General features: G+C 30.2%; 1 pseudogene; it reads right to left on the bottom strand.

Annotated features, from left to right (window-relative positions):
- Window positions 1-5,902: 5,902 nt before the first annotated feature.
- LOC100266249 (pleiotropic drug resistance protein TUR2-like) lies at window positions 5,903-12,222 on the bottom strand (annotated as a pseudogene).
- Between the last annotated feature and the right edge of the window lie 12,165 nt (window positions 12,223-24,387).

Raw genomic sequence — 24,387 nt, 5'->3', positions numbered from 1 at the left:
GGTTGAGCCATTTTTGGCTCGACAACCATCATTTTCAATTTAAAGCCTTTTAAACAAGTTTGGAAAACATTTGACACAGGGTTTTGGTTGAAAACATGAAATCATCCAATTTTAAAGGATTTAAAACAAAATTACTTTTGAATTATTTTGGTGCATAAATTAATAATATAATGCATGAAAAACCTAGTGTACCAACAATCTTACAAAGAGATTCTATGAAACTTAAGCCTTAAAAAACACTTCTCTTTGAGGTCTTCTTCTTTTTATTGATTTCTCTTTGACTTGATTTTGTCTTTATGATTGTCACTTTGAAAATCGTCTTGCCTAATCACACTTGAAATATAATCATTAGTTTCAAACCTTATTTTGTTATCATCAAAATCAAAATTAACCAAACCTTGGTTTCACAATAAAAAAAATATGGGTCATTCTACCACTTTGGCTATTATTCTTATTGAAGTGGTTGGTAGTGAATTGGTACCAAGAAGTTTTTGTCCCTACAAGGAAAACAAAAAACAATGACACTTTTAAAACATCAAGAAAAACAAGCAATGAATAACTTTATTGAAAGTTTGCAATCTTTATAGCCCAATTTTTTTACTTTTAAAATTTCTTTTAAAGAATTAGATATTTAGTAGAGAAATTCAATTATATAAGGAAACAATGATTTATAAGGAAAACTGCCCATGAAAGCTTCTCAGAACTTTGTGGATGTAAAACCATGGGGTTAGAGATAACTAAAATATGATCTACTAAATATGAAAAAAAAAATGTATAGATTTACATGACAATTGCTACTCTATGAGACTTGCATCCTAAAACTTGAAATATAATTATTAGTTCAAAATATTATTTTGTTATCATCAAAATTAAGATTAATCAAATATTGGTTTCATAATAAGAAAAATGTGGGTCATTCTACTACTTTTGCTATTATTTTTACTAAAGTGGTTGGTGGTGAATTGGTACCAAGAAGTTTTTGTCCCTACAAGGAAAACCGGAAACAGTGACACTTTTAAAACATCAAGAAAAACAAGCAGTGAATAACTTTATAGAAAGTTTGCAATCTTTATAGCCTGATTTTTTTACTTTTAAAATTTCTCTTAAAGAATTAGAGATTTAGTAGAGAAATTCAATTATATAAGGAGACAATGATTTATATGGAAAACTTCCCATGAAAGCTTCTCAAAACTTTGTGGATGTAAAACCATGGGGTTAGGGATAACTAAAATATGATCTACTAAATATGAAAAAAAAAATGTATAGATTTACATGACAATTGCTACTCTATGAGACTTGTATCCTAAAACTTGAAATATTATTTTGTTATCATCAAAATCAAAAACATTGGTTTCACAATAAGAAAAATGTGGGTCATTCTACCACTTTTGCTATTATTTTTACTAAAGTGGTTGGTGGTGAATTGGTACCATGAAGTTTTTGTTCCTACAAGGAAAACCAGAAACAATGACACTTTTAAAACATGCAAGAAAAACAAGCAATGAATAACTTTATTGAAAGTTTGCAATCTTTATAGCCTAATTTTTTACTTTTAAAATTTCTCTTAAAGAATTAGAGATATAGTAGAGAAATTCAATTATACAAGGGAACAATGATTTATATGGAAAACTGCCCATGAAAGCTTCTCAAAACTTTGTGGATGTAAAACCATGGGGTTAGAGATAACTAAAATATGATCTACTAAATATGAAAAAAAAATGTATAGATTTACATGACAATTGCTACTCTATGAGACTTTCATCCTAAAACTTATACCCAAGGATGAAAATATCGTGATATATTATTGATATATCACTGATATATTGCGTATCAATGGACATGTAAATGATATATAGGTGTGATATATCGAGGCATGGAAATATTGCAAAAAATCACCAAAAATTGTTGATATATTGACAAAATATGGGTAAATACCGATATATCAACGAGATGTGGAATAAATCGGCCATGGATGCAAAAAATCGTTGAATTTTAGTAATATATTAGCGAAAAATAGTCGATTTGTCATAGAAATATCCGCTCCACTGTGCGTGTGATTTAACGGGCCAATTCACACTCGCGTTGATCAAATAATCTAGATCATGCTCATGTATGCAATGGTCAAATGCTCCACTATGTGGGTGATCTGACAACCTAGATTATGCTAGCGTTGATTGAATGACCCAGATCACGTCCATGTATGCAACGATCATCTGCTCCACTATTGGGTTGATTTGATGACCTAAAACATGCTCGTGTTGATCCAACAACTCAGATCATGCCTACATTTTAAAGATGATGCAACGGTAAAAAAGGTGACCCAAGTTCCAAATTTAATATGGGAGATGATCTAATGGTTGGGAAGTGATCCCAATGGCTATTTGATGATCTAATGATCAAATTTTGATTCAACGGCCATAAATGATTTTTAACATTAAAATCATTTTTCAACAGCTATTTTAGCCAAATTTTTTTCTATAAATAGTTAACTCTTAATCCATTTCATCCACATTTCATTTCAAAGTGTATTTATCTCCTATTGCTTTTTTTTTTTTTTTTTTTGTTCTCAAAATCTTATAAATTTGGGAATTTATGAGTCAAGTTTTTGGATTAACTCTAAACCAAGATTGCTCAATTATTGTAAAGTATGTTCTTTTTAAAATTTTAATTATTTTTATACTAAATTTAATTTATTTAATCAATTGAATTTAAGTTATTTGTTTAAGTTTAATAATAGTTTAATATTAATTTTTTAATAAATTAGTATGTTTTCAATAGATGTAAGTAAATTAACTTAGTATAATTATACATTTGATTCATATGATTAGTAGATTTGTAATAAGTTAACTTTAAATTAATAATTTTATTTTATTTTGATATTCAAATATAATTAATTAGTACATTTTCAATAGATTTAAGTAAATTAACTTTAGTATAGTTATATATCTAATTCACATAATTAGTAGATTTGCAATAAGTTAATTTTAAATTAATGATATTTGTCAATATTTCTCCACTATATCCGTAAAATCGAAGTATCGATATATCTGTATTTATCAATATTGTCATCATTGTCTATATCTGATGTCGCGTTTGCAACATAACATTATCGTGCTCCTTAGTGGACTCCTTTACGCCTTAAAGGGATGCACATCTCTCTCACAAACTCAATAATAAAAATAAACTCCTTTGAGAGTTTCAGGTTAAACACAAAGAATAACGATTTAAAAGGTATGTGAGTTTTTGAGAAAACTCTCTCAATAGGCATATATTAGAGAAAATCTAATAGACTTAGAATCAATTAAGAAATCATATTTCACTAAAAAAACAATTTAGAAAACTTAATAATCTTAAAAAGATTTGGAAAGATTTCAAAACAATTTTGGAAATTTAACTCTTAAAAAGATTTGAAAAGATTTTTATCGATATACTTTTTGTTTAGATTCTTTATTAGCCAAAATACTAAGTTTTTTTTTACATACCAACTTTGACAAAAAAAAAACTAGAGAAAGAGTCACTATGGCTTTTATGGAAGTTGTCAAATTAGGTCTAAATAATTTCTTGAATTGAAAAAAAAAATTGATTTGAATAAAATTGAATTTAATAAAATAAACCTAAATAAATTATAAAAGAATTATTGATTTCTAATTTAAATGATTCAATATTAGGGGTTCCACAATCCTACTTTATGTTTAGGACCTTAGGGAAAACAAGAGTATCAATTTTAATTACTTTTAGGGTATTCAAGATGTGGGGCCAAATGAGACTAACTTGAGTTCCATAACTCAAGATTGCATATGTATCCTAACTTTTAATATTTTATTAGATAACAATAGCAAAACCTTATATATCTAGGGATTAAGAATTACCAAGAATTCTTAATATCAAGGAATGAACTACTATACCATCCTTTAATTCAAACTAACATTAGAGAATATCTTTGTTTTCATCTATTATGCCTCAACCCTTCATTCATTCCATTTTTAATTTGATTTTATCCATTATTTTTTAAAAACCGAAAGTCCAATAGGGAACTCCTAAAAGGGTAAATAGGTGATTTTAAAAATTTTCAATAAATATTTATATGTTATACCTAATTTTTTTTACTCTATGAGATGTTAGGGATAGCCAATTATATTAATTTTGAGCAATTCAAATAGAATATCAAATATAAAAGATATGAATAATAAGACACAAGATTTTTTACGTGGAAAATCTCCACACTAACGATGGAGATAAAAAATCACAAGGTTTAAAACCTACTAATTTAAATTTACTATACAAAATCAAGTTATACAAATTTACTATACAAAATCAAGTTATACAAATTTACTTGACCGCTTTACCCTAAAGTTTATGTTGAACAAGATTCATTGTCAAAGGAGAAGAAAATAAAATCAACAAGCTAAAAAAGCTTTGCAGGGACTCAAACAAGTGTCAAGAACTTGGCATAAGGAGATTGATATGGCTACTTCCTTGAAAAAGGTTTTCGTAAAAGCAAGAGTGAGCCAACCTTATATATGTGAAGAAACAAGGTAAGTATGACATCCTCATTATTGCTCTTTATTTTGATGACTTGGTATTTGCTAGAAATAACAAAAAAATGATGGATGAATTAAAAAATAAAGTGATAAAGAAATATGAAATGAGTGATAAGGGGTTGTTACATCATTTTCTTGGCATGGACATTCACCAAGATGATGGAGGAGTTTTTATTTCTCAAAAAAAAAAAAAAAAAATTATGCTGAGAAGATTTTAAAGAAGTTTGGAATGTTTGGTTGCAAATCAGGGACTGCTCTTGTTAGCAATGAAAAAATGATGAAAGAAGATGGTGTAAAGAAGGTGGATGAAACCCTTTATAGGAGTTTGGTTGGGAACCTGTCATATCTTTACAACAAGAAGGCCGGACATCATGTTTGCTTCCAGCCTGCTATCGAGATTCATGTACAATCCAAGTCAGTTTCATTTTGGTCTTGGAAAAAGTGTCTTGAGGTATATTCAAAGTACAAGGAGTTATGGAATTAGATTTGACAGAAATCCTAAATGATTGGGGAGGATGTGCAGATGATATGAAAAGCACATTGGGTTATGTTTTTTTCTCTTGGCACAGGTATATTTTCATGGATGTCAAAGAAGCAACAATTAGTTGCTCAACCTTCAACTAGAGTACATGTCAGCCTCCATTGCAACTTCTCAAGCTATATGGCTTAGAAGAATTTCGGAAGACATTGAAGAAAAACAACAAGCATCAATAGAGGTTTTTTGTGACAACAAATCAACATCTCCATGGCAAAGAATTCATGTTCTCACAGTTAGACTAGACACATTACCATCAAGTATCACTTCATAAGAGAAGCAATTGAACAAAATGAGATACAACTCAATTACTGAAGATCTAAAGATCAAATGGCAAATATCTTGATAAAGGCACTTCCAACAGCAAAGTTTCAAATCCTAAGGATTGCTTTGGGAGTTCAAGAGCAGTACATTAAAAGGGGAGAATGTTGATGTATGAGTTAATGTACTGCAATTTGTTCTTAATACTACAACTATAGTCATGGCTGTAATCTTGAGAGATAGAGAGCTTGGATAGAAAGAAAGAAATGTGTTGAGCAAACTTACTTTTTTTTTTTTTTTTGCTATGCCTGTGAGTGTGCCCTGTTTTGCTTTGCTCTGTTTTTCTTGATTCTTTCTCTAGAGATATGCAAGCCTTCATTTACATGAACAGCCAGTAGCTTGGGCAGCATCAACAGCAAACCATCCAAAATTAGGTGTACCTTACATACATGTAATTTAGAAAGTAATCAAGGATCAAAGAATTGCATGCATAAACTTTTGTTGTTCTCGTGAATTTGAATTTCAAACCCCATAAAATTGCTAGGGGATTAACAAAATGCCAGAATATAACATCTTTATTGCTTTACTGAACCTGCTCATTGCAGGGTTAGAATCAAATGTGTCGAACTGAAAGGGTTACACCCATACACATTAAGCTACCATCTCCAAACACCTTTTATCGCTTTTGGAAGTCAAATAACTTGATGGCAACAACGAAGACGAATAAGAACAACAATGTAAAGCCGATTACCACAGCTACAGTTGCTCCCAGGAAATCATGCTTCAATCTATAATAATCCTCCAGGAATTACCTCACTGTTTGACCTTTTCCAGATAGGGGATCGTCTATATCTCCGAATTGTGATACAACCATTCCATACAAGGTCCATGCAACTGGACAGAGCCAGTAATACCAAATTCACCACCCGGGAATCCTCTGTTAATATTCATCACGGAAGAAAAGCAACAGAATGAGTCATTGACATAACCATGTATGCTGATATTGATAAGGCAAGCTTGTGTTTTAAAGAGTTATGGGTTGAGAGTACTTACGGTTCGGGGGACTACAAAACCCGAAAAGAGGTTCCATGATGCGGAAAATACTCCGGCAAAATCATAGAAAAATTTTGATTCGGTGTTAAAGAAACAGCTATCATGCCGGAGTAGGTGAAGAACATGAAGAAGAGATACCAGAAGATCTTGGCGGCTGTCCATTGAAACGAAATCATTGCATAAACCAGAACCCCATATAACACAGTTTGTGAAAAAATGTATGGGATCTCAACAATAGCCTGTAATAGGAGAAGAAATTTTACTAACAAAGGACATAAAAAAACATTACAAATGTAAAAAAGTCTACATATATATAGCATGAGAGATCTAGTTACCTGTGAGAAGGCATAGGCCAGTGCTGAATACATTCCGGCAGCTAGTTCTCTGTAAAAGACTGTTCGTTCAACATCCACGACTGGCTGCACTGATGCGGAATTTTGAAGGCCAATGAAGATAACAGCAGCATACATAGAACCCATCGCATTAGACAGTTTTGTTGGCGTTGGCCTGCCTTGTTTTACCTTGTGAATTATAAATTGAAGTTGATGTATGTAGAGAAACAACATATATACTGAGTAATTCTCAAAGTTTTTGGACTGATTTCAAATTACCATTTGTTGCCCAGCTTCCAGAGCATTGTCCCAAACATCAAGGATATGACAAGTGTGAAGGTAAATCTCACTCCAGTGTACGATGTGTTGCGCCAGTATGACTGGCGTTGTTTCCATAAGCATGCCATACATTGAATCAAGAAGGGCTGGGAGTATCGACTAGAGAAATAGAGCTCCTTTGAATCAGGGGGAGGTTGGCTCAGTTCCTTAATTATATCTATGTTTCTCCTGAAAAGATGGCACATGGTACAAAAGGCTTCAACAACAATTTTAAGCTTTCATGATGAACATTGAGATGACTGGTATATACATATAGATATAGATATGACATTTCAATCTCATAATGCATTCAGATAACCTATAGTTGAATTACCTGCATAGGTTGAATTTTTGTATAATTCATTGAAATCGACCCCCATGGTCACTTCTTGTGCCGCAGTGGAAACTTCGACATCCAAGTTGCAGGGTTATAACCGTCCTCGATTTTACCGACTCCTTCAATTCCCTTTATGAAAGCAAGTGATTATATGTACATGTGTTAGTAAGTGCTTGATATGAATGAACTCAAATCGAACTATTTGCTGCCCAAAGCTTTTATTTCGTCACCGCATCTTACCTCAAAGTAGGCTATCAGATGGCAAGAATGTCTACCCACTGGTCCCACATATTAACCCATTTTCAAATACTATTTCAGTAATTGCAGAAGAATATATATATATATATATATATATATAGAGAGAGAGAGAGAGAAAGAGAGAGAGAGAGAGAGAGAAAGAAAGAGAGAAGTCAAAAACTCTTTTCTATCTATTAACATTTCCCACCTCATCAAAGGCTTCAAAAATGTCAATACTTGGCTGATGGATGGCGCACACCACTGTTCTTCCTGTGTCCACTGCGTTCCTCATTGTTCTCATAACAATAGCAGCAGCTCTTGCATCTGGCCCTGAAGTTGGCTCGTCCATGAATATAATGGAGGGATTTGCCACAGGCTCAACTGCAATGGTCAGCCTCTTGCGCTGCTCGGTTGAGAGATTTACTCCTGGCAGCCCAACTAGTGCATTCTTCAATGGGGTCAATTCCACCAGATCCATGACTTCCATATTGAACATCTGTAACCATTAGCAATGATTACATATTTGTTTAAGAAACAGTCCAGAAAAAAATTCTGGAGATTCCCACCTTTCTGGTTTTAGAATTCACATCAGGAGGCAACCGCAGCCAAGCTGAGTAGAGCAAGGACTCATAGACGGTAACATGAGGAGAGTGGATGTCATTCTGCTCACAGTATCCAGAAATCCGAGCAAAAGTCTCTTGCTTCTTTGGGTAGCCGGAAATGGAGATGTTACCCTTAATATACCCACCAGATTTCCGACCAGCCAGTACATCCATGAGAGTGGTTTTACCAGCACCACTAACACCCATCAGAGCTGTAAGAACACCAGGCCTGAAAGCACCACTCACCCCCTTCAGAAGCTCCAATTTGTCCCCAGGAACACCCTGGCTTTTCATTTCCTGCAAGTTCCATTCTCACAACTTAGTTCTGATTTTCGTTTATGGTACATTATGAAACCCATATACATTATCAATTAGCATAGATATGAATTAAGTTACCGCTGGCATGTCAACCGAGAGTATCTGATTTCCTCAAAGGTGATAAAATATGGTTCGAATGGAAGAACCATCCCTTTTTTCTTGTCCTGGCTACCCTCCTCAGTGATGGCTTCTGTCCTCCCAGATGAGGTGGTTCCCTCATTTCTGTTCGGTCTCTCTGCATCTGCATGTCAAAAGTTCAAACCTAATAATTAGCCATATAGAACATGTAGTAAAATGAGAAGAGCACAGGCACACAAAGGCATGCATACACCACGTATGGGTTTCATCACACCTGCGGATGCAGTCCGGAGAGTGTTGGAAGGAGGTTGGTCATTCTCGGACTCGTCTGTTAACATAGCTTGAGGCTTCTCATATGCTGCAAAATTTGCACAAATCTCAATACACCTAAGCTCCAATGTTTAGGAGTTCCAAAGCAGAGAAGTAAAGATAAAGATACCCACGATTTAGGAACATGAGAGCTAAAGTGTACACGACGTTGAATAATATTGAGAATCCAATCATTGCCCGAAATCCTATCTAGTACCAGTGTCCTCGTGTGAAGAACCCACGAGACTCCAATAGTTTGACTCCAAGGGGTAGTGTTGCATTTGGAAAATCTTTCTGAAAAGGGAAATATATTAATCAATAGCCAATTTTTTATGGGCACACATAAACAAACACAAATGTTCACATGGCAAATTCAACAACTTACGTGTCTCCAACTATGTGAGAGGAATTCATTTACCATTAATGCATTCTGCGCATACATCAAAGGGGAACAATAGTAACCCCGTATCCACCAGGGTTTGATACTATCTGCAGCATTGACCAAATACAAAAAGGAATCAGAAAGCCATTGTTAGGGTAAAAAAAAAATGTTTCCTTATTATACCTCATGACAAGACAAAACCACCCAATGCGAAAAGAATAAGTATAATAAATGACCCCATTGTGGTGGCTACGGTCAAGTTTCTACAAAATGATGCAATCACTCTGAACATTGCAGATGACATCTGATTGAGAAGCATGAGGGAGAAAAAGCTGTCTAAAGAACCTGGCATAAGAAGATTTCGTTTATTCATGAGCATTGGTCATTTTGGAACTGAGAAAAAAATCATGTGAAACAAGTCTGAGCAAGTTCCTGCGACTTGATAACTTTTTACCTTCCCGCATTTGGATCAAGTCCAGTGGGATTATAAGTCATGGCTACCCAAAGAGCAACTTCAACAACTGTGATGGGGATCTTGAGGATCCATGTGGGAAGAGCAAATGGCCATGGAGGATAGAAGAGTAGGTCTCTTTGCTTGTAAAAGACACCAAGTTTTTCAATGATCAAGACAATTTCTACCATTCCATTAAACATGATTGCGATCACAGTGAAGAACAAATCACTCGCATAAACGTTTCCATCTTCTACTGTCCTGTGCATCTGAACTCTTAGGAACAGTGTGAGTCCGACAAATGCCATGAGTAGGAGCTACAAACAGAAGTAAAAATCATAAATTACATTCAAATATATATATATACACACACAAAATTAATTCAGAGCCATAGTTAGTTATAAACAGGACTCACCTGAAAGAGCTTGAAAAGATAGATAAATGAGTTCCTCCTCATCAGCAAGGCCTCTCTTGCGGTGCAAGCACTCATCAGTTCCTTATTTGAAACACCATACTTTTTGGTTGTCAAAGCAGCTGGATGGCTTTTGGTCTTGTTGAATGGAATTGCAAGCTCTTCTGCTAGTTTTAGCCCAACGTGGAATGACAGGAATGCCTCGCGAATTCTTTGGCTTTAACAAATCTGTAAGGTTGGTCTTTACGTGCCCAATACTGCTCCTATCTTTCCTAGATGTTACCTGCAATCAATTTATTTTTCACCAAGACTAATTGTGAGTCTTCTTCAAATCTAAATTAAGTCCATCTTCGAGCTTTATTTTTTCTATTGAAAATAAGGAAAAAAAAAAAAACCCAGAAGCTGTAAATTAAGCTTGATTTGCTCTCACTTCGTGCAGGTAGTCTGCCACACCCTTCCTTTCAGGACATCTGAAGCCCATGGATTAGAAGAATCCAAGCACGTTTTCACGAGGACCCTGATAAACAATCATGCTATCAGACAGTAGAATGATCTCATAAAAAAGGTCGTAAGTCTCTGGGGTTGGCTCTAGGAGAGAGATGAAAGCAGTCCCTTTGAGAATGTTGACGCTCTGCTATGAAGTTGTGGAGCTGTCCAAACCAGTAGAGATCTCGTCCATGAACAGCGCCGTTGCTGGTCCGACCAGCATCTCACCTACCATTCATACATTTCACATAATTCAATTCAATTCAAATAATGGCAAAAAAATATGTAGGGTTAACCATTTTCAAAAACAGTTTTTTGTTCCTTGAAATAAAAACCCGGACGGACCAGAACATCTTTTAATTGTTTTCAATTGTTTTACATGATTATTTTAAATTATCCTACCTGTTGTGACACGTTTCTTTTGTCCACCAGAGATACCTCTTAGCATTGCATTTCCTACCATTGTATCTGCACAAACATCTAGTCCCAGAATCTGTAAATTAAAATATCAAGAAAAATAAACCAATCATGAGTTAGAATATCAGGGTTTTCTCAGAAATCTGTATGCCTCGGCTTTTATCAAAAACTATTTTTCGGGATTGTTTTTAAAAACAGAGCAATAGTATTAATGCTCTCCACTCAAAATAAATAGGTCAAATGCTGCAGAACTGCTTAAGATTTCACTAAAAGTAGCTTCTGTCTCACCTTCATGAACACATCAATATCAGGATCAGGCTTAATATTTGCTTCCTTCTCTCTTCTTGCCAGCTCTGCTAACATTTCTGCAGATGGCCAAAACAATAGTGAATTTCATAAGCTATGGAAATGTCATATATACCTACATTCATAACCTTCAAGACAAGGAAAGTAAAAGCCGAGGCAATGATTTAGACTAACCATATCGAAATCCAACACCTTGGCATATTGCAGAAAAGGCCAAGGTTTCCCTTACTGTCATTTCTCCTATATGGTTATCATGCTGGCCGATATAGGCGGCAGTTCTCTGGGGTACGAATTCCTCCATGCCATGACCATTGTATGTCACCTTTCCAGTAACCTAAAGAAGAAATTAATTTCAGTTTTAGAATTGGATATGAGATTACAAAAAAAAAATTCAATAAAGAATGGAGGAGCAAGTATCCAAGCATCCGACGGTGAGATGCTCAAATCTAACTTCAACTTCGGGAAGAACAATTCCAACTCTGAAAAAGATGGAAGCAACACGAAAACCCATAATCAAAAAGTCATAGAAAGCTGTTTGGTTGTGTAGAAAATCTTGGTGAACTTTTAAGACAGCAGTTTTCACCAATCGCTCCAATAAATTCTTCTTTTCCCGAGACCCAAGGTTCTGTATATCAACTTCACTGAAGTCGCCCTCTGATCCCTTCAGCAAACCTTTCTTCAACCTATTGTAGGTGGGAAGTTTCTGGATTACGGCCCATTTCAAAGCTTCCTCATCATCCTCATCCCTTGCTGATCGGGAGAAAACCTCCCTACCCGAGCTCGTCCAGAACCTAGAACCCGTTCTCCTTAAACTAGCACGAGTTCTAGTAATTTCTGCAGATGCCATTGCAGAACGAAACGGAGAACCCCCCCTGCAAAACCAACCAGAACCCACCAAAACCCAGAAACCTTTCCTAAAAGTTCAGGTAAAGAAACTCAAAGTTTCAAACTCTGGAGCTGAAAACGCTCGAAATCAGTGATGGTCTCCTCAGCTCTTCTGGTATTGAGTTTGTCCCCGGGCACAAGCAACAACTCATCCAGTTCATTGTGTCTCCCTCACCTCATCATTTATACTCTCTTTCCAATCCTTTTTTAGCCATTTTCCAAAAAAAAAAAATTCTCTCGTCTATACTCTCCTTACAGTCCTTTTTCATTTTTCTACCATGCCAAAATAGTATCCACAGATCATATTCCAAACACATTCCCAAAATAGGAGGGCCCTTCCACGTTGCTAAACAATATTAAGAGGGTGCAATCATTACATGGGAACTTGAGTAGAAATACCATAGAGGACGGTCCGACGGTGAACTATAATTTTGTGGAAAAGAGATGAATTAAAACAAGGAATTTTTTATTTATTTGTTATTTTAAAAAATAATTCAAACATATTAACGAGCAGAATTAGAATTGATTTTTTTTATTCTCGATTCCAACGTTAGAAATAGATCTAAATTATTAAATTCATCGATCAAAAGAAATGAAGTATCAACCATTTTCACTAAAACCTATTATCAATCAAATTTATTGTCTTTCTAGTCAAACATTAGACTCTTCAATTTAAATTTACTCTCCTTCGATATATTTCTAAAACTCTCACTTGGAAATAATATTTACATATATTATATTTTGAATATACTAAGAAAATAGGTGTAGTCCTCCCATACATGTCCCTATAAATATTTAATTTCACCTTCTAAGGAAATGGAATACTACCAAATAAATCTCGTTAGAGCCAACAACCGATCAAATTCATTCAAATATGAAACTTTTTTATTTCAAATATACATATATTTTTTTTTAAAATGTGGTGTCCTCATATTTAACTATCTAGAACAAAGGTCACTGTGATCGGATTGGAAGAGAAGGAAGACCTTGCTTGACTCACGGACTTGAAACTATTTAAACATTACTTTTCTTGGGGCTCTGAAAAAAGAAGGTTCCAATGAAACCAAGGAAAATAGCACATTATGTCCATGTCTATCTAAAGATCATTGCCATCTCATGAATTGGATTTGATCCAATATCGACACTACTTGCCCTTTAGTAGATCGTGAGAATCGCAAAAAGTCTCTTTCTTTGGTAACTAGAGTACATGTAAGGACTATGCTTCTAAAATAGGAAAGCGCAATGAATACCATCTTTAAGAGAGCCGCCACTGAAAGAGACCGAATAAGGTTCAACTAGTGCTTAGAGTTCGATGCGAGGATCAACTCGTACCCTTCCTTCAGATAGTTACCGCTTTGCACGAGATGAGACAATATAGATAAATCCGGATTAGGCAAAGATCACATTCCTACAGGTATAACTAAGATTGGTAATTACCTCAAAGAGGCGGATAAGGAGCATTTTTGTCATTGGTAACTTTGTCTATCAACGGATGTTGAGACCAGTGCACAACGAGGTGTTACATCATACCATATTCCAAATATATTAATTTAAAAATAGGTGGACTTTAGATGATGCCATATATATGTATATATGAGTTAATCATATATAATCATTTTTTTAAAATTCTACTTTTGATGCAAATAGATTATTTCATTAGCATTTTCTTACAAATTTGATGAAAATAAATTGTTATGCTTTTTTGTCATTTTTTAAAACCATGTACTTTTATTTGTCTATTATAATTCAATTAAACTCAACATATTTATAACAATGGTTTTTATCTTACATTTTAAAATCAATAATGTGATTTTTTTTTTTTTTTTTTTAATTTCAATCTACACTTCTCTCAATCGTTTTTGAACTCTCTCCTTACACAAATATTATTAAATAAATCATATTCCAAATATATTAAAAAGAAAAAAAGAAGAAAAAAGAGTGGAGTCCTCACATTTAGCTATCAAGAACAAAGCTCGCTATCCAAAACAAATCAATAGATGCAAATAATTAATATTGCATTATATATATATATATATATATATATATATATATATATATATATATATATATATATATATATATATATATATATATATATATATATACATATTCTTTTAATTCTACTTTCAATGCAAATAGATTATTTCATTATTATTTTCTTAAGTATTTAAAAGCAAAATTTGAAGAAAATAAATTGTTGTACCCTTTTTTAATGTTTTTTAAAGCATGTACTTTTATTTGTCTATTGTAATTCAATTTAACTCAACATATTTATAATAATGACTTTTTATCTTACATTTTAAAATATATAATATCATTCAATAACATGAATCTCTTTAATTTCAATTTAAACTCCTAATCATTTTTGAACTCTCTTCTTACACAAGTTTTATTAAATAAATCATATTTCAAATATGTTTTAAAAAAAAATGTGAAATCCTCACATTTAGCCATCTAGTTAACAAACGTCTCTTTTAGGAACAAATCAATAGATGCAAATAATTAATATTTCCAAATATATATATATATATATATATATATATATATATAAATAATCATATTGTTTTAATTCTACTTTTGATGCAAATAGATTATTTCATTAGCATTTTCTTATGTCTCATATTTAGCTATCTAGAATAAAGGTCCCTATTTGGAACAAATTAATAGATGCAATATATATATTAATTATACTTTGACTTTTGATTTTTAAATGATATGTATTTTGGGAAAAATAATCCTCCAAACATGCACTCAAATGGTAAAAGTAATCAGCATTCCAAACTTACCTTCAAACCCTCCCCTCGCTTACCGTCAAATACCACTTTTTTATTTTTTATTTTTTAGCTTTTTGTCTTTTTCTTTTTTATTGCTTTGACAAGATAAATGAGCCCATCATTATTATTGTTTATTTAAAAAAAAAAAAAAAAACTTTGACACACAATCACCATATCACATGACTTTTTTTTTCCTTTTCTTTTTCTCCTCCTCTATAATATCTTCATCTTATTTTTATTTTATTTTATGTTTTGTTTTGTTTTTGTTTTTTTAAATATGTTGGTTTGATGAAATCTTTTTAATTTCAAACTTTTTAATATTTCGTCTTTTTATATTTATTGATTTTAATTATTTATGAACATTTTAAACATAAAATAATAATATATAATAAATAACTAATGAGAATAATTTAATATAAAAATAAATCCATGATGAACAAATTTGAAGATTTAGGACATAAGGTTTTCTATATTTCTACTAAATAAAATATTTTTTTAAAATTTTAAATACATGATGAATAAAATCTTATTATATTTTCATATTACTTATTGTTTATATATTTTAAAAATCTCTTTAGGAAAATCACAATTGATGATTATAGTTTTAGTTTTTTGCTTATGAATTTAACTTGACCATGATTTTAATTTTTGTTCTTAGCTAAAATGTTTAATATTGTTAATTAAAAAAGACAAAAACTCGGTTGTGGTTCTAACATTTTGTTTTATTAAAATTTTTAATTTTATATTTATATAAAATAAAAATAAAATATATATTTTTATAATAAAAAAATTATTTTAATCATTTATATTAATTTTTCTTAATTTTATTAAAAATTAAAATATTTGCATACTAAAGTTGCACATTTATAAACATAACTTTTGAAGAAAAAAAATGTATCAGTCTCTTATGAAAAAGATAACACTAAAGTGTGTTAAAAATACTGCAAAAATATGTTACTTTTAATATACTTTAGTGTTACTTTTTTCATAAAAGAATGGTACCTGTTTTTCGATGGTTGTGTTGATCGATATGCAATTTCAATATACAAATATTTCAATTTTTAATACAATTAAAAGAAAATTAACATAAATAATTAAATACAATTTTATGAAAAATGTATTTTATTTTTATTTTATATAAATTAAAAATTAAAAATTTTAACAAATCAAAACGTTAGAATCACAGTCAAGTTTTTATTTTTTTAATTAAAAATATTAAACATTTTAACTAAGAAAAAAGTTAAAAATTATTATAATTGATTTTGATTTTTACATGAATTTTTAAAAATAAAAGTATAAATATAAACGATAAAATAATATGATAAATGTATTATTATTATTATTATTATTATCATTATTATATTTTTAAAATGTTTTTAAATAATTAAAATGAATAAATATGAAAATGTGAATGAGTGAACAAAAATGAAATTTTTAAAAAAGAAGCATTATTTTCTAGGTAAAATGAAGAAAAAAGAAAAATAATGTGACATGTTGGTTAGCTTGATGTCAACCTTAAAAATAATTGATAATCATGGAGATCTTTTAACTTGCTATTTCAAGGTTAAAATAAATAAATAAATAAATAAAAACAAATGAGTTAAGATTGAGTGATTAAATTTTCAAGGTGAGGTATACTTAAAGAGATATTGTAGCATCCGTTGAAGGCAGAATCCAAATATAAAGGATTGGAAACTTAGTTGATATTTCAAGGATGGTGAAACCTTTACTTGATTGGACCTTGAGGAGAATGGACATAGGTAAGGAATGTCGAATTACCATAAATCATTTATGTTTAATTTCTCTAACTTTATCTCTTTATTTTTGTTCTTTAATTTGTTGTGTTTAAAAAAAATTAAAAAACTCAATTCACCCTACCTCTTAAGTGATTTTCCTTAATTGATTAGCCTTAAATCTAGAAGACAATTTTAAATTGATACCTTAAAAGTACGATAGATTTAAAAATAGTTTTGAAACTATCATATTTAAAAAAAATATTTCTAAAAAAATGGTATTTTTTTTCTTTCATAATCTCCATGTGCACCGAACCACAAGTATACAAAGTGGGTAATTTAACTAAACAATGCTCAATGACTAGATTCTTTAAACATTGAAGGTTCACTTATCTTAATCTTCTATTAATTCCATCAAACATCTACAATTAGACAATATAATCAATGATTTTCTTATAATAATAATAATAAGGATGGTATCATATAAAACATCACTTTTAGGATCATTTACTATCTCTTTACGAAGTTTCCTGTGTCTTCCATATTTGCATGACTTGGTTTATATACAAGTGATGGGCGTGTCCTCGTGGTTGGGGTTGTGAGTGGATTTTAGCCTTTACATAAATACAGAATGTTTTATTGACTTCGTCGGTATCAGCCAACTTTGGTCAGAGTATATTTGATAGTAATTCAATTTTTTTTTTAATTTTATTAATATTTTAAATTTTTTATCTTTAAAATATTAGAAAGACTAAAATACTTTTGAAAATTACTATTAAACGCACCATTAATCGGGTGCCAATTATGGAAAGACTTGTGTTGGCGTTACGCATGATAGGTGGCGTGTTTGGGGTGAGTCAAACTTTGGTACCTATTTTGGTACCTCCACTTTATTTTCGAATACTAATAAAATACAATGATAATTGATCTTTAATTACTAAATGCAAAAAAATTTTAATGTAATTTAACAAGATAGTAAAAATAATAGTATAATTAACATTTTTCTTATCATATTAGTTTCAATTAACCTTGATTGAATTTAATAAATGTGATGATAATCTCAAATTTCAAACCCAAAAAAATAAAAATAAAAATAAAAATGAAACTAAATTGAAAAAACAAATGCAATCAAAAGAAAAAGAGGTATTTTAGAATACCTCATTTTCTCTTCTCTCTTCTTCCTCTCTGTGCCGGCCTTGAACCTTTGACGTGGAGTTCGGATGCACACACCCCAACCACCAAGCTACAAAGAGGCCAGCAGTTTCAACTTTGGACGAATCATATAAAATTGAATCTACGAGACCACAAACCTTATTAGAATGAAAAGTCTACGGAAAGTCATTTGACATAGTAACCAGCGGCTCAACGGTTCAATATTTACGTATACCCATTCTCAAATTCTTCATATACACATTTTCAAAGAGTTTTAATTCTAGGCTGCAGATTTAAAGAAGTCACCTAAATTTGGCATAATTTAAGAAAAAATTATTTTAAAAATACTAAATGTTGATATTTCAATTTATTTTATTAACTTTATACTTTTTTATATATATAAAAAAAAATTGTATAATTTGAGACTTCCATTGTGCTTTGATGTGTAAAACTGTTAGTAGCCGATATGTTTTATAAAATAAAAATATATTATTTTATTTTTAATTATTTTTTATTTTTAAATAATTCTTAAAAAATAAGTGAAAACAATTAATTACGATAAAAATCATCTTGATTTTAAAACAAGTTATCAAGATATTGTTTCTTTCAAAAGGCTTATTTGGAAACATTTTCGAAAATGGTTCTTAAAAAAAACAATTTTTAGAATAGTAATATAATATTTTTTAGAACAAATATTTGTTTCGGAATTTAAAATATCTAAACTGTTTTGGATGTTTTTAATTTTTTTTTCTAAATAACTTTTATATCTCGTATTTTTTGTTCAATCATTTTTCATATCTATATAATTATTTTAAAAAAAATAATTAAAATATATTTTATCAAAACACCTTATTAACCGTGAAAAATAAACACCTAGCATTTTTTTGTGGGGTTAAAATAGGCCAAAAGAAATGCAATCCCAGCCGTTTAAATGACAAAGAACAGGGGCATAAAAGGTCTGACCTGGGCTTGAAAATCTGTCAAGTTTCTTCAGAAATGAAGTTTAAGGCCAGGCCCACAAACTTTCAGGAAGCCCACACTTTCATGGCCCATGTGAAGTCTAAAATACAAACGCAAAAGTTAAAAGTTGGTAAAAACCCAATTCACTCCGTCTCGTGTGTATACCTAAATTGGATTTTTTAAGGTCTGTTTATTAATTGCTTTGTTTTTTTTATAAAAAAAAATTATTTGACAGCAAAAATATAAAACATTTTTTAAAAAATTTTAAACACAAAAAAGGGTGTTTTTGAAAATATATTTTCAGTGTTTTCACTTATTTTTAAGGGTTATTTTAAAAATAATAAGACTAATACAAAAGAATAATTGAAAATAAAGTACCACCTATAAAATTTATTCTTAAAAAATATTTGAAAACTTAGAAATAGATTGAAAATATTCTAAGTTTTCAAGCAGACTTTGTTTTAAGAAACATTGTAAAACTATTTTTGAAAATTATTATTAAAAATTCATAAAACTCCCACAGACCCTTAGTGTCTGTTTGGTAATTATTTTTTAAAAATAATTCTAAAAAATAGTTTTTTAGAACAGTTTTAAAAACTTGCTTTCTGGTTTTTGTAGAACAAAAGTTCGTTTAGAAATCTAAAATATTTTTAACTTATTTTTAATATTTTTAAAAATAATTTTTATATTTAATGTTTTATCTTAATCATTCTACAAACATATATAATTATTTTTTAAAATAATTATAAAAAACAATTGAAAATAATAAAAAACAACCAATATATGTTCTCTGCAAACACCTTGTATTATGTTCTTAAGAACAAAAAATCTAAATCGGATTTTTATTATCAAATGTGTTTCCATTTTTTTTTTTTTTTTTGGTTCTCAAGAACAAAAAATATGTTTTCAAAAATAATTCTCAATCAGAAACTTAACCTTCATAATATCCTAAGCTGAGTTGATAGAGACAAGAGGTTTCCTCGCCCCAGTGGAATTGATGGAAATAAGAGGCAATCGGCGAGCAAAAAATTAAAAATCTATCAAAGGCATACAAGATTCAATTATAAGTAAAATAAAATATGTATTATAAATTTATTATTTTCATCAAATTTTTATATTATTTATTTTATAAAAAATATATATTTTAACTAAAAAATTATATTTATAATTATAATTTTATTTTATTTTATAAAATTAATTATTAATTATAATAAATATATAATTATATTAATTTTAATAATACTGATTAAGAATGGCATAAAAGAACAAAATAAAAATAAAAAGAGGTATTTTAGAATACCTTTCATCTTCTTTTCTTCCCCTCACTGCAGGCCTTGAACCTTTGATCAAGGGTTTGGTAACATGCGCAACCAACCACCCTGCCACAAGGAGGCCCGCAGCCCAATGTGTCAATATTTCTATATTTATCCTCAAGTCATCTAAATTTGTTTTTGGGCCACCCTAAACCTTTTTTAAAAAAAAAAGCAAGTTGCCTTCATTTTTGTAGAAAAAATTATTCAAAAATTACTAAAGGTCAATATTTCAATCTATTTTACTAACTTTAATACTTTTTCCAAATGCATAATTTTGATAATTCAATCATGATATGATGTTTAATATGTTTGGACCTGTTTGGTAATTGTCTTCAAAAATAATTTTAAAAAATAGCTTTTGAAATTAGTTTTTGAAAGTTATTTTTTAATTTTTATAAAACAAAAACATGCTTGGAAACCTAAAATATTTTTAATCTATTTTTAATATTTTTAAATATATTTTGAAAATAAATTTTATATATAATATTTTATTTTTAATTATTCTATATATTTATATAATTATTTCTAAAAATAACTCTTAGAAAACAACTAAAAGATTTTATCTGAAAACATCATATTTTCTATTCTTAAAAATATAAAATAGAAAATAGTTTTTGGTTGTCAAAAGTGTTTTTAGTTGTAAATAATAGAAAACTATTTTTAAAAATAGTTTCAAACAAGCCCTTCAATTTTGAGGAAAAATTTTAAAAATGATACAAAAGCATGTTTATGGCAAAAATTACTTTTAAATATATATATATATATATATATATATATATATATATATATATATATATATATATTTTTTTTTTTAAATTTGAATCATTTTTATATAAATTTATAGCATAATGTTGTTTTCATATCCTGGGAAAATGAAATTATATTACTAATTAAAAAAATTAAGAAAAAAATAAAACATGAAATTCTTTTTAATTTAATGTCATATTTTATTCATCTAGTATGTTGTTAAATAAACCTGGCTTGAGTTGAAGACCTTGAATTTAGTTGGACTTTGGCCCAATCCAGTGCGTTGGGCCTACGACCATGGCATAACGGTAAAAAATAAACACTCGGCCTCTTTTGTGGCGGTTAAAGTAGGCCCAAAGAAATGTAATCCGAAGCATTTAAATGTACATGTCGCAATTCGTATTGATGAGTCATGTTAGAGCTTCTCCCAACCATATTCCACAGTCATCTTCCTGGATCACTAGCAGGTGATGCAACTAAGAGTTCGTTCAAGAATCTTGGAGAGATATCATGGAAGGGAAGAAGAAATAATGAGGCCAAAAAATTGACTGCAGAGAGTGGCTCAGGAAAAAGCTGGACCGCGTGTGAGTTAGACAAAGATAAGTTGGTCGATAAAAAGCCCAACACCTAGGCCCATTTCTCACTTTCGAGAGGTCACGATCTCGATCCACATGGCAATTAATTTAGACACATTTGCGCGTAAATTTGCATGGTAAATCATGTCGGTTGTCGGGGCCGACATGATTCACATTTTGAAATACCACTCTTGTAAATCATTAGAAAAGTATAATGTCATGTGTTTTAATTTTTTATAAAATAAATAATATAAATTTAGTTGATGATAGATTAAAATTATAAACCCGGACACGATTATAATCTATCAATCTAAATCTACTATTGAATTTTGAATTGTATTAACAAATCGTATTAAATTTTGTGACATGATATTTAAGGGGAAGAAAGTCAAAGAGGGCTTAGATCCACTCATTAAGAGTGATTCTGAGCAAGTATATGAACCCAATAGTCAAGTTGGTGCCAACGAGAGGTGGATAGTTAGTTTATGTCTCAAAAGTCCTCATACACGGGTTTTTTTGTAGCACAACGGATCCTTTTTGGGTGGTCAAAAAGAGTTACGTATTGTGCCGGTGCATGGTTTGACCATTATTTTGATATTTTTTGTAACAGGCACCAACCATTATTTCTTTATGTTTGAAATTTGAATCATTTTGAAGGGTCCTATGGGTTCGGATGTTGACGTGGGTGGAAGTTATGAGCCCATGTCCGAGTCTCACCTCAAATTCCTTCCACATTTACACTTCGGACCTTGCCCATTTGACCAAGGGAACCTCGTCGGTTCATGTCTTCTTGGGGAAATGCATGTAGGTGTAGGTTAGTGTTTGTTTGGGAGGAAAAATTCAAAAGTCCAGCATGGGTTTCCATGCAAATTGTCAGCTGTGGGCTGGTTTGATGTGACAATGAAGGAGCTAGCATTTGGGTGTTGCCAGACGGCCGGTGGATCAATTTCAACAACTCATTTCATGTGGCCCTAGCCAGCATTGCGTGTGAACGATGCACTTTCTTCCTAGATTTACCCATTCCAATTTTACTTCTAATTAGGCCCTATGGTGATAGATATTTTCATCAATCCACTAATGTCACATTAGTATCACGTGCAAAATTAGGGTTGAATGCCCTTACACCCAAGTCGTCTCATGTACAAATTGGTTTCATTGTTTGTAGTTGAATCCATTCAATTATAAATATTATAAACAATTGTTATTTTAAAACCTTAAATATCAAGTCCTAAGAATGACCTTATGTTTGTTGTGTTAGGTTAACAAAATCACAATAGGTCAATAATTTAGTCATAATTAGGCTTTTGAAGACACAAGTAGATTGATGGAGTAAGGGAAAAAAATTAGTCTCTTTTGCGTTTTCACCAACTTAATTGTATTCTTTAAAGCAACATGATAAACTTCTTATTTATTAAGCAATTGTCTTTGAAGGAACTTATGGTTATGGTGTGATTCATGAATGTTCTCTCTTATCTTGTGATTAAGTGTCATCATCTTGCCAAATCTATGATACCCAAATAAGCAAATTTGGCACAAAAATTTTCGTGTTAAGAAATTGAATGCAACTCGATTAAGTGTCATCATCTTGCCAAACCTCAATCCTCAAATAAGCAAATTTGGCACAAAAATTTTTGTATTAGGAAATTGAATGCAACCCCTTCTATAAGCCCACATTTGGCTACTTTTGGTGCTTCCTAAGAAGTGATATTTCTTTAGTAAGGTGTCCTACGAGTCTGAAATTAATTATTTTTATGGCTATTTGATTAAAAGGGTAATTGGAAACTCAATTTTGAAAATCTAATTCTTCATCATTTTTTTGGTCACATTCTGTAAAAATAATATTTTTGTTTTAAAACTTACACGTAAATAATTGAAATAGTCGCGGTCATTTATGTAAAAAAAAAAAAGTTACTTTTTAAGCAAAAATATGGAAGATGCTAAATTCATAATATAAGGATTATTTTATCCTTTTTAGCCAATTAATTTTTTTTATTAAAAATGTTTATTTAAAACTAGAAATGTACTTTTATTATAGGATGATATATAAATTGTGACAATCAATCGACTAAATTCCAAACATGAGACATTGATTACATGAACAACATAGCAAGATTTATATGATTTGTTTAATAAACAAGTTGGAGTATGATGGAGACAAACAATCAATTGACTTGATTATAACTTGTTAGATTTATTACCATGATTATAATCCATTTAAACTTTAAATGTACAAAAATTTCAAGAAATTATTATTTTGGTTGTTATAATTATAAAATGCAAGATAAAGTATATTATCAATTTAAACTTTCTTATAATTATAATATTGCAAATGTATTTATTTTTTCTTTAATTATTAGTTATCTAATTTTTTAACCCTAGAATGGTTAGAAGGTAAAAGAAACATCAAAATTTTATAAATTTATAAAAAGTAAAATTTATAAGTTTAAATATATGTAAAATTAATAAATTTTTATGGGTTATAAAAATTAAAAATAATAAATCCATAAAGTTAAAATGACCACATTATTATAAAAATGATATAAATGAATAGGGTTATGATATAAATATTGTAATCCAAAACAGACTCAAAGAGGACAAGAGAGAGAAGAAAAAAAATTTAGGATTTCTCATTATGAATTCTATTTAAAATAGATATAATATTAGAATTTAAATAGGTTTAATAAAAATATAAAGACTAATTTATCCTTACTTATAAAATAATAATAATAATTTTAATATAATAATTAAATAAATAAATAATATATTAATTAAATAATAAATATATAATTCTAATATAGTAACTAAATATATTAATAACTTCTAACATCTCCACAAACTACCCATGGGACCGCAAGAAACATCCAAAGTTTGTC

This window comes from Vitis vinifera, chromosome 9 (assembly GCF_030704535.1).
Source record: "Vitis vinifera cultivar Pinot Noir 40024 chromosome 9, ASM3070453v1".
In the NCBI taxonomy this organism is placed as follows: domain Eukaryota; kingdom Viridiplantae; phylum Streptophyta; class Magnoliopsida; order Vitales; family Vitaceae; genus Vitis; species Vitis vinifera.
The sequence above is the reverse complement of the archived record's forward strand: the minus strand, read 5'-3'. Positions and strand labels throughout refer to the sequence as shown.